We start from the raw sequence: 12,988 nt of genomic DNA, 5'->3' as shown, positions 1-12,988 counted from the left end.
CAAGCAGCTTTGGTGTTTTAAAGGATCAAGCAACCATATTCATTTGCATTGCCATTTGCTGTGCTTAAAGATGTGACGTTAGTCCGTATTTAGACCAAAATACCAATCTTTCAAATAGAACGTGATATAGGGTGCGAATATGTGCTGTATCCATAAGAAGTAATCTGATATCCGGTCATCTAAGAGATCTACTACTGTTGGTTGCACTTATTGCTAGCGGGATAGCCCATCACTTTCTAATCAATGGGGTCCGAATGCTGGACGTCCTATGCAGAGAAAACTTTGAAGGGGATATGGCACTATACAGGGCCTTCACTTTTGGGGTTCACTAGGGGTTCGGTCATCACTCTCTTGGTCAGACAGTGATTACATATGGGCAATTTACTGCAGGCCTGGTCTTTTATATACAGGCATGCTTGACCCAAGTGGAAGGAGAAGGCGTATGCTTCTCCAGGAAAGAACACCCTAGAAGCACTGCTGTCTTCTAAGTAATCATCTTGCACCATAATAAAGTATAAAAACTGGAAGGGTTAATCTTTAGTCTTAAAGTTTGGGGAACCGTGACTAAAGAACACGGGGATATCCTAAGTAGTTCCCAAATATATTGTCTACAAGAGTAGAGTTTTACACATTTATCTTGGTAGCTGCCAGTAGACTGTCTATAGGCAATTGCGTCACGAGCAAATCACTAATGTTTTGTCTTTAGCCAAAAAACTCCTATAGTAGAGCTGGTAAGTTGGGAAAATGTTAACTTCTGTGCGACTAATTTGCCGATGGGCTGTAAAAATATACATGGGGAATAGGAATTCATGAGGAGGGTTCTTCTATATACTCCTATTGCTGGATTGATATGTAGTCACTCATATTGCAACACGCTAATATTTCTATCAGGGTCCCTATAAATAAGCGGTACACTTAATGCATGGATAGTTTCTATGGCTTGCAGCATATTTCGTGGTCACCCATCATGTTTAGTGAAGCCCTCTGATATTTGCCTTGGGTGAAGGAGTTTTTCTACTTTCTAACCGTTTTATTACTCACAGGTTATTGTGTCTGCATAAACATGAATGTCTTCCCATTAGCATATGGAATCAGATCTCATCCTGTCTATTGTTCTTATCGTGCAGCCCCTAAACCTAAGAAGGTATTCTATGTAGGATTTTTTTTTTTCTTTTAATTTTCTAATTTATTGTTCTCATCGGTTTTGGTCACTGTAAAAATGCCCCAACACATTCTTATGTATTGAGAGTGTTTTTTTTTTCTTTTTTTTTTTCTTTTGGTAAATGACAGGGGACAGTTTTCAATATTTTTTTCCCAAACATTTATCTACCTCACTCTTTATTTTTTATATGTGTAAATATCTATATATAAACATATTATATAAAAATGACAAAAAAAGTACATCTCACATTTTTCAGCAGTTGACAATAAACCATAAAACCGGTAACCTCATACACTACTCAAGCAACAAAATGCTGTTAAAGAGAGGAGGGAGAGGTGATCTACCATTCCAATTTACCGGGGTGTGTTGGGGTGCATGGGGTATTATAAGTGTTTTTGAGAGATGTCTTGTTTAAGGTTACATGATGGAACCACCGTATATGAAGTCCGGTCTTTTATGGGGATGCTTCTTTCCTAGCCAAAAAAATAATAATAAAAGCCATCTCTTTAGTCAGTGATGGAAAAATTCACAGCTCCAGCTGTAGCTGAATTACATGGCCATGATGCTCAATTACTGGAGCTTCAAAGGTTTTCACTTTTTGTAAGAAAGTTCTAGACTTAATACACTGAAGAAAAAAAAATACAGACCTTCGCGGTCGTCGCTCGGTGAGGTTCACCTACCGTAAGTATCAGTATATACTATAGGCAGAGTTCATTCATTTCTGCATACAAGTGATACTATATAATGTAGAAGGGTTTCTTATGGTTGAAGCAGGTTTATTCTGCGCTCAACCAACATGCTGCTCATTTCTTCACTAGAAACCAACCTCATTGCAGAAGTTTGGAATAGTCTAGAAGTATTAGGCTGGGCTCATACGCTGGTGGTGGTTCAGTCAATGAAAGAACCAGGGACAGATGCCAAAGAGGTACCAGTGCATTATTTTGCCATTCTCATCCCTTTGGAATCAGTTCCTACTATCGCAAAGGGCAACTGAACCCCCCAGTTATGCAACCAGCCTTTTATATACTTTTAGGTTTTACAATCCATTGTTCTATTGAAATGGAGGCAAAATACATCACTTTAACTTTTTTGCTTTTCTTTTTCTTGTTAACCAGCCCCAGAAAGTGACAGCCTTTGACACTCTAGCTTTTTACAGCATTCTGGTAGAACATATGCTGCTTTTTTCTAGGTAAGGCCTTACAGCTGGGAATCTTCTATGCAAGTTACTCATATTGTCAGCTGGTAAGGACACAGAAGAAAAAAAAAATTGCATCCCAAGTTTTTAGCAATACTTCGAATGTAATTGGTTTCTGTATAAATATTGTCTTGGTCAGTGACTGTATGAGCAGTAAAGGGCGGATTGCCCAGGTTTCTTTTGTAATGAAGGGGTAATATGTTACTTATTGAAGTTTTTGATGTTGGTTGATTTCCTTAATGTTACAGGTTTTGCATCTAAATTATTTCAGAATGATGGCACCTCCTTGACACGGTGATAACCTCTTGACATGGTGATTGCCTCACCCCCCTCTCTCTCTGTCGCACATACTGCTAAACTCCTCAGATCCCAATAAACTATGAGGGTTATGTTTAAAAAAAAAAAAAGAAAAAAATGTCTTTATTATTGGATGCATAGTAGGAAAAAAAAATGACTTTCACTAAATGGTCTCGCTAGGAATCCTTCGCTCCAAATGCAGGAGCATTTTAGACACTAGAGTCATTAGGCACTTTGTGTAATTGCTACCATGTATCCTGCTGGAATGATTGGGACTGGGGTGTACACCTCCAGTTCCGTGCTCGGCGCCTCCTTATGGGCACTAGGGATCTTTATTTCCCAATAGTAGGACAGGAATTGCTTTGAGGTGACAGTCAACAAAAGTCCGTCACCTACGGAGGCACTTTGCAGAGCTGCTATTTCCTATACAGTGTTAATAGCAGAATTGCTACTTTTGCAACAGGAGCGATCTAAAAGTAAAGCCCGGCAGCTGGAGAGATTTTATCTTACAAATCAATCAGCAGGTTACTTGTGGTTGTATAAGAATCTAGCATGAAATGCCTCAGGCCGCATTACTTTATGATTGCTCCTACTGCTAACAGAACAAGTCCTGTTGATACGTTAAGCAAAATGTCACTTACACTATACTGAATTTATAAGTCAAATTCCAGGCTACAAAGTTGCTGCCTCTGGTTTGTATAGATAAAATCCATCATGTATCAATACACTTAGTAAGGGCTCATCCACGCCTGCCTTTTAGGGATTTCGGTCTGTTTCTTTGGAGCAGAAAAATGTAATTCAGATGGAATTAAGCCCCCCCCCCCCCCCCCCCATTGATTTTAATGGGATTTCAATAAAAATAAAAAATAAAGAATGCTTTCAGCTTGATTCTGCTCCATTATGGTTTTTTTTGTTTTTAATTGCACAAATAGCGCTATTTGTTCTGTTACCAAAAAAAAAAAACCGGAATCCTAATGGAACTGTTTCAAACTGAAATCAATGGAAAAAATCCTTAATCTGTTTGAATTCCATTTTTTTCCTGCTCCAAAAATTGAACAGACTGATTACAAATAGAGATCCCTAATGAAGATGAGTAAGAAAATGCTTATTTCATTAGTACATTTCATCGTAAGTAGATTTCCCCCCCCCCTAAAGGTATCTTTTACATGAGGCAAGAATTGCCTGAATAATCATTTGAAACAGCGATTTTCTCAAATAATTGTACAGCGTACACACAGCTGCCAGGACGCTGAGCGAGAAAATCGCTCATTAGTCGCTTTGTTTCAGCGCATTGAAATGAAGTGGCTAGCAAGCGACTTCTTGCTTAATGTAAACAGGAATCATTAACTCTTTGAGCAACTGCCTGTTCAATGTGGTGGGAGGTAGGCAGCCGGAAGAGATTTCCAGTGCGCCTCCATTCACTGAACGACTATCTCTGTGTGTAAAAGCACAGGAACGTTGTTCGCTGGGAAGAATGACGGGTGCTCATGCGCCCAACAGTTGTCCTTGAGGCTGCAGTGGATTTTTTGTGTTCAGCTGATGCATGTTTAAAGGGGTTGTCTCGCGGCAGCAAGTGGGGTTATACACTTCTGTATGGCCATATTAATGCACTTTGTAATGTACATCGTGCATTAAATATGAGCCATACAGAAGTTATTCACTTACCTGCTCCGTTGCTAGCGTCCCCGTCGCCATGGATCCGTCTAAATTCGCTGTCTTCTGGCATTTTTAGACGCGCTTGCGCAGTCCGGTCTTCTGCCTTGTGAATGGGGCCGCTCGTGCCGGAGAGCTGGTCCCGCGTCGTCATCGTAGCTCTGCCCCGTCACGTGTGCCGATTCCAGCCAATCAGGAGGCTGGAATCTGCAATGGACCGCACAGAGCCCACGGTGCACCATGGGAGAAGACCTGCGGTGCATCGTGGGTGAAGATCCCGGCGGCCATCTTGGAGAAGGAAGAAAGAAGTCGTCGCAGAGCGGGGATTCGGGTAAGTAATATATATATATATTTTTTAACCCATCCTTTGGGTTTGTCTCGCGCCGAACGGGGGGGCCTATTGAAAAAAAAAAAAAAACGTTTCGGCGCGAGACAACCCCTTTAAGGGTCTAGTTTTGCCCAGAGAGTGATACGTTATTGTTACTTTCAGGTGGATATTTCATGTCCTCTCTTTGTATCCATGTTATACTGCTACCAAGTCACTTGCAGGCATGTAGGTAATGGACATGCAGTTTTTGTAGGCAGAGTTAAACAAATAGATTTTGCCCTATTCCGTAATTACTGCCATTGGTCCCAATTATTTGGGTGATATTTACCTTCCCGTGAACTGTTCCTCTTCCATTGAGTGCACAGCAGGGTAATGTATTATCACTATTTATTACTTTAGTACTATTTGTGATGAGTAAGGGTCTGATTGTTGGGGACTGCCTCGGATTGCTAGAAAGAAGGGGATGCAGTGCTTACCTTTGTCTCACTACATCACCCACTGATTAATAACCCCACCGAGCAGAAAGCAATGTCCTATCCATATACCATCACTTACTGTGGTTGGTAAAACACTTTAAACCCAACAGTCTGCTCTGAAAACATTTCTATGGACTAATTGTCTAATTAATGACCAGATTCCATTAAAATCAGTGGTACCAAATGGTCTGAAAGACCCTTGTCTAGCGCCTGCTGCTAGGGGAAGCAAGGATCTCCTAGCATAGAATTTCCCTGTTCTACTTATCCCCCTACCCCCCAAAGGTGAGCAGTACTAGTGGTATCTTAACAGGACAGGTGGCACTAAAGAATTTATTCTCCACAGTAACTAAAGTACATGTGCCTTGTATATTGCCACCAAATGATATAGACCATTTATAGCAATGGTTTCCGTTTACTTAGAGGCTTCATTCGTTTGTTTCTGTTCTATCAATGCCTACAAAGTTTGTTTGGCTGACTTGTATATCTGTAAGTGATTTATTTTTGTAGCACAAATTAACAGAACATCATTTGTAAGATATGTGGGTGCTTTCTAGTAGCAAGATCAGATTACTAAGAGTATGAGGACCAATCTGCCTTGGTAAGAATATACTTTCTTGATGGCCCATAAGCACAGGTCAGCCATGGTGTAATAAAGCTTCAAAGAAAGGCAATTGGTCTTGGCAGGGTTGTACTACTAGAAGTCATCCATGTACCATAGGCCTAAGGTTTAAAGCAAAGAGCTTAACCCTTTCAGGGCCTTAAATGATTCAGTTGACTTTGTGGGCCGTTTCAAACTATGGGACAAATATGTCCTTTGGTCCTCAAAAGGGTTTAGAAATCCCATGTTTGTATACCTTATTAGGGAATTCTGAGTTATGTAATGGGAGGGGAGGTTCCTTTATTCAGGATCTTCATTTCTTGGCCAGATTGTAGATCAGTTACAAAGAGTCTCTGTGAAGGGCCCATGTATCGTCTCCTGTGTTACATAGGAAGATCACTGATTTGAATGGACCCTGTGGAATGCTTAGTATCTCCCGTGGTAGCACTGCAAGGAGATTGAACACCTATTGGCAGATATCCCAAGACAATTTCTGGTCAACTTATTATGAGACGCTTCTGATAAGTAGAGATTTTGCAAAGTGGAAAATCCCTTTTAAGGAAGCAAATTTTAAACCATATCCCATTCAATGAAGTATAATTTAAGGTCTAGCATCCATTTATTGTTGTGATTGTTCAAAACTGATCCACCTTTTATGCTCAAGTGACAAGTTTGTGTGACTGCGGAGCAGAAGATACAGAACTTTAATTTCTTTTTATTTTATCATTTTCTAATCTTCCTGCTTTTTTTTTTTGGTTCAGCGTTCTATTTAAAAGGCACTTAGATGCTTCACACACCCACCCTCCCCAAATTAGGAACATCATTGAACACACAGAAATGAGGATGGGGCAATGTATGGAATTACTAGCTTACTATAGTAATAGAAGCCTCATAACATTATTGCTTTCATTACTTTGTAAAATGCATTAAATGGTGCATTTAATTTGATTTGTCTTGGCAAATGGCTAACTGACATAGGTTGAACTAATAATATAACTAGACACGAGCCTTTTTTACCAATATATCTTTAAGGATTTGTCTAAGATTCTCCACTCGGCATTGGGAATTAATCAAAATTATGTGAGCTTCTTTAATTTTTGTCACCATAGAAGAAACGATAAACACTGGTTTTGCTTAAAGGGGTTGTCAACTTGTAAACTATTGATGGCCTACCCTCAGCATAGGTCATAAATAGTAGATTGGCAGGGAAGTCAATTTTCCTGGCTAATTTCTGCAGGAAGCAGGCAGATCCGCTCTTACTGCAGTGGTCAGGCATGGTATTGCAGGCAAAGTTCCCATTCATTTCAATGATAACTCAGCCTGCAATACTAAACTTGACCACTGCAGTACGGACGGAGCTGTCTGCTTTCTTCATAAATCAAATCAGTACAAGAGTGCAAGGGCCTGTGAGCGGATGCTCAGTGTGGGTCCCAAGCGATGGAACCCTGCTAATCTATCATTTGCTGACCAACAAGAATTTCCAACTGGACAACCCCTTTAAATAGGAGCACAACACATATCAAAAATACAAGTAACTGCAAGGGCAGTTCTATCCTACTAAACATGGTTAGAACTGGATGTAGTCGCCAAGTATTATATTAGTCCGGCATTAATATTTGTTCTTCACATAGTATCAGTTAAGGTTCCTCTGTTAGCCTTGGAAAGAGAGCTCTTACACTTCTGTGTGGGCGAAAGGAAGTGCAAACTGGTCTGGGCCCTACAGAAAAACAGCTCGGAGCAGTTGGCACTGCTCTTCCTCTCCCACCCCTTACTTTGGGGTTAACTCATGCTTATTTAAGCACCACCTCCCATATACTAGTGCCAAACTCCAAGTCTCCGCACCTTATTCCATCATTTGTCTTGCTCAAGTGATCTCGCATTATTTACTATTTATTGACTAGCATTCTTCGATGGGTCTGCCAGGTCCAGTAGATTACGGGTAGAATATTTAAAATTCTGGTTTACAGATAACACTCCTCTTTGTCTCGCTGCATTACTACAGTGACAAGATTATCGAATGTCTATCCCTGCCTGCTTTTACACAGCTTCTGTCCTAATATGTACATAATAGATATCTACATATACACACTACAATGTCTTTGGTTTCTGAGCTTTATGAAATGCCAAAAGGACACTTAACCCTTTTTTTTATACGGATTGTGATAACTGAACAGTTCTGTATCCTCTGCTCCCTATTAGTATTGAGATGGATATATATATATAGAGAGAGAGTCCTTTTTTTCTTTCTTTTAAACATAACCCTCTAGTTGCATTGGGATACATTGGGAAGAGCTATACTGGTCATTTCACTTTTACTGTATACTACAGTTAACGCAATGGATAAAACAGCCTTCACTGGATGGCAGCAGAATTGGAGATTTTGGTTGCTCAAATATCTAGGAACCTATAATCTAGTTTGAACAGGCTTTTTTTTTATTTTTACCGCTTGGAATAAACCATTACAAATGGCGGAATAAAGATCCAGCGAATTTGATGCCACCTTACGCATCAACTTGTTCTGCGCGAAAGGACAAACTTGAGCAAACCTCTCTCAGCGGATTTCCTCAATGTTAACGGTGTGTTCCATTTTTCTGCTTTTCCAATCCAGTAAGGCTTCAGAAAGAAAAGTAACTGACCAGAGATGATCACTACCTCTGGGTCATTTAAAAAAAAAAAAAAACTCTATGGAATTGATGCATTGCTAATAAAAAAATAATATAAATGGATTAAAAAAAAAAACTTTTCCAATTTTTCTTGTTAAGAAAAAGCAAAACAAAAAAAATCAAAAAACATGGTCAATTTGTTACATTAAAATTACATGCTGTGTGTAAATTATTCTTAAAATATTCCTGTGTTTATATTAAATGAATCAGTAGATAAGAAAAATTTTCAACATGTTTTTGTATATTCTGTTGTAAGAATTTATTCCTGTTCTTGCTATATAATCTGAATTCTTTACATTATTGGAAAAAAAAGAAACTTTTGTCTATTTTGAATGGCTGAACCTAAGGCAGTTTAGATTCTCTTACTCTGCTTTTTTTTCTAGTAGTTCCAGTACTACAAGAGTTAAGTTAAATAAAATAAATCTGTATGCATTATGGTCTGATTTTTCTTTGGTTTTGTACGTCTGCATTTAGGAACCTTTTCACACACAAAAAAAACAAAACCTGCATTCAGTTGTCCATTTCTGTCACCTTGTTTGTAAATTCTGTTCGCCCATCTGCTTTTGGAAAAGTTTGACAACCACTATGGACTCACCGGTGTGTGTCCTGCACTGCAGATCTGCCTAGTTAAGCAGTGATGTATATGCCACAGTCTAACTAGACAGGCTTGTTGTTTAGAAGCCAAGTGGCACCTATGGGAGCTTGTAGTAGTGAGTACTTGGTTATCATCCAGCTGTCAGAAGCAAGGATGAGACTGCTTTGAAGGGGTAGTCCTACAAACCTGTTATTCCCTATCCATATCGTAAGGGATAGCTAACTGATCAGTGGGGGTCTGACCACTAAGACCGTTATTGATGTCAAGAATGGGCATCCCGAAGGTCCCTGAATGAATAGTGTGGCGTTCAGGCATGTGCACTGCCATTGGATTCATTTCAAAGGGACTGCTGGAGATAGCTGGGTTCAAGCAGTTTATCAGTCCTGATGCATGGATTGTTCCACCATTCATTCAGGGTCCTCCTAGAAGCTGTTCTCCTGATTAGTGGTGGATAGGGGGACCCAGTGGTTATACCCCATCAATCACTTTACACAGAGCAGCAATCGTAAAGATCGTCACTAGAGATGAGCGAGCGTACTCGGAAAAGCACTACTCGCTCGAGTAATTTGCTTTATCCGAGTATCGCTGTGCTCGTCCCTGAAGATTCGGGTGCCGCTGCGGCTGACAGGTGAGTCGCAGCGGGGAGCAGGGGAGAGAGGGAGAGAAAGATCTCCCCTCCGTTCCTCCCCGCTCTCCCCTGCAGCTCCCCGCTCCGTGCCGGCACCCGAATCTTCAGGGACGAGCACAGCGATACTCGGAGAAAGCAAATTACTCGAGCGAGTAGTGCTTTTCCGAGTACGCTCGCTCATCTCTAATCGTCACTCAGAAAGTCGTTGAAGCATGGACAGTCATTCCTTTGCTTATACACCAAGCGATGATCATCAATAGTTGTTCACCAAGAGATCCTTCATAGAGGGGATCTCCATGCAGATTTGTTTGAAAGTTATTCAAACAACTGACTTTAAACCAAATGACACTTGATTAACCAGAGACTTTGTTTTTGTAAGCTGAAACGGAACAACTAGTGACTTATCATTGGTCAACATGGCTGTGTTTACACTAAACGACTATCAGCTGACCAGTGGGGATTAGTTTTGTGGGATATTGCCTTTAAAGAATTGTCTAGGTTAGAGTGTCATTCTCAATAACCCTATTAGGGAAATCTGAGTGAATACAGGTAAGGTCCAGATCTTCATCTTAAGGGCTTATTCAGACGACCGTATATCGGCCGGGTTTTCACTCCCGACCGATATACAGTGTCCCTCTTTGCAGGTGGAGGAGGGTGGAAGAGCCGGGAGCAGTGCACTGAGCTCCCGCCCCCTCGGCACTATTTGCAATGGGAGGGGGCGGGACAGGGCAGAGCTAAGTTCGGGATGTAGCTCCGCCCCCTCTAATTGCACATAGTGGCGATGGGCGGAGAGGGGGCAGGAGCTCAGCGCACTGCTCCCGGCTCTTCCAGCCTCCCCCCTGCAGAGAGGGACACCGTATATCGGTCGGGAGTGAATATCCGGCCGATATACGGTTGTCTGAATAAGCCCTAAAGTTGGAGCAAGGGGTGGATAGAAGGGCATCTCACGCTGGAGCTCTCAGTACATCTCTGCATTACACAGACAGTCCATTGATTTTGATAGGAGCTCCGTAATGATTCAATGTGGCAGTATTGCAGGTGAATTGAACATTTGTCAGATTCCTCCATTCATAGTTGGTCATGATGGGACTCAATTGTTGGGAGACCCACCTAATGAATAGAACCTTTTTAATAGAATTCTTAACCATCTGACTTTGGACAACCTGAAAACTTACAAGTTGCCTTAGGTTGATTGTGTATGTGTTCTGATTCAGTAATAATTCTGGTATAATCCTGATTTTGTTTCTAGGGTTTTCCTTTCAGGACAGTAAAATAAACCTATTGAATAATTGCTTATATTAAGTAAATACATTAGTAGCATTAGGCTAGCGGTCTGCGCAAATGTTCAAGTCTTGCTGACAATTGCCAGGCTGAACTTGCAAGTGCGGGTGCAGCCCGGCAATTTGCGCTATTACACAAGCATTAACTACTCTCATGTAATAGCAGCCTTAGAACGCATAATAACCTTGTTTGCGTATTAGAACTAGTGACGCCAATCGCTGATGTCCTCTGGCTTACATTTGAGCTGCTAAAAGGGACTATATCACCAATTTCCTTTTTTTTTAACTAAATAAAACCAGATAGAGAAGCCTACTCCATTTTTCTAATCTGTTTTTATTTTCTGATTGCAGAATTTTTCATTCTGTTGTCTATACATGACCATGGGGAAGGGGTGGGGGCATTTTTCTTGAGCTACATTTAACAGCATTTAGTCCTGTTTCACATGGAGTACAAAATCACACGACTTTGTAGCGATGTCACATCGCTACAAAATGCATGGTGTCCAATGGGTTCTTTCAGGCTACAAAACATCTCATGTGAAAGACCCCATTGGAGACCATAAACTTCACATACATGCGTTTTGTAGCGGTCGCATCACTACAGAATTCTTGCGGTTTTTTGGGGGGGTTTTTTGTAGCCCATGTGAAACAGGCCGGCTATATCCACACGGGCTACAAAATCTCGTTATAAAACATCGCTACACTCTGAAGCCCATGGTTTCCAATGGGTTTTTTCACGTGAGTGGTGTTTTGTAGCCCGTGTGGATACAGCCTCATGAGAGATGTTTCTCAGCAGCTTCATGGGCTATTCACACAATGGGCAGGAGGGGACGCATTGACTTGTATGGGAGACTGCCGTGTGACCTGTGTAGAGGTCATTATATAGAGAGGGGAGTAGATAACCACAGCTTATCACCAAATATGAATGATGGATCTTGAGTTATCCATGTGAGTGGTTACCTTTCAGTAGCCGTGATCATAATGAGGTGACTGTTGCAAAGTTTTCACTACAGGTCAGTAAGTATCAGCCTGTTATTAAGCTACTTTTACACGGGGTGATTATCGTCTGAATAGTTTCTGGAAAAAGTGGGGTTTTTTTGTTTTTTTTTTGGGGGGGGGGGGGTGATAGTCGGCCTGTGTCCACACAGCCAACAGAACATTGAGCGAGAAATTGCTCACTTGTTGAATTCACTTTGTTTTTAGCTCATCTAAGATCCAAGCAACTATCGAACTATGTAAGCTTGCAGTCATTCATCTATGAACTGCTTATTCGCAGTGAATGGAGATGTGCAGCTGGAAGAGATCTCTGGCCCGCACCACCTCCATTCATTGGGCTGTTGCGTGAAAGCACAGGAGGTATAGTTGTTTGGGTAACTGTTGGGCACTTCTGTGCCCAACAGTATACCCATGTAAAGGTATCTTTAGGTTGTGTGATCAGTGTGAAAAATGGAGGGTATGATATATAATTTTATTTATTTCAGTTTGTGACCAAAAATTTTTCACCAAAAATTCTTTAAAAAAAATGTTTAACACAAAAATATGATTTATTTAGAATTCTCCTTCACTGATTACCATTTTGCCAGGTTCGTGCTGTATATTGTTTTTCCATTCAGAATCTGACCTGGTAGTGCACCTTTTACATAGTAACACTTTTAGGGCTCGGTCAGACGAGCTGTTTTTTTTGCGCATGTGTGTGCCTACATGCGCAAAATCCAATGACTCTTTCCGCTCCAGTCTAGAACTTACCTCCTTGTAGAAGCTGATCAGATTGGTTTGACAGGAATGACCCACTCATAAACCCATGCTGATACGGAATTATACAGCTATTTTCCTTGAGATCCTCCAGGGTAGCATCTCTTACAAACCCTTCAAACATTTTCCCACACTAGAAGTTAGACTTACCGGCCTGTAGTTTTCAGGTTCTGTGATAGGCAAACTATTGTTTCTAATATTTAATTCCCTCAGAACCTGGGGGTGTATGCCATCCTGGAAAATGTATTTGCTTATTTTAACCATTTTATGGCGACTATGCACTTCCTGGGTTAGCCTAGTGCCATTTAATGAAGCGTTTATAACTCTGCATATCACCTGACATTTCATTTTCCTCAGTGAA

The sequence above is a fragment of the Eleutherodactylus coqui genome, chromosome 2, assembly GCF_035609145.1.
Source record: "Eleutherodactylus coqui strain aEleCoq1 chromosome 2, aEleCoq1.hap1, whole genome shotgun sequence".
Classification (NCBI taxonomy): Eukaryota; Metazoa; Chordata; class Amphibia; order Anura; family Eleutherodactylidae; genus Eleutherodactylus; species Eleutherodactylus coqui.
Note: the sequence above shows the minus strand (reverse complement) of the source record.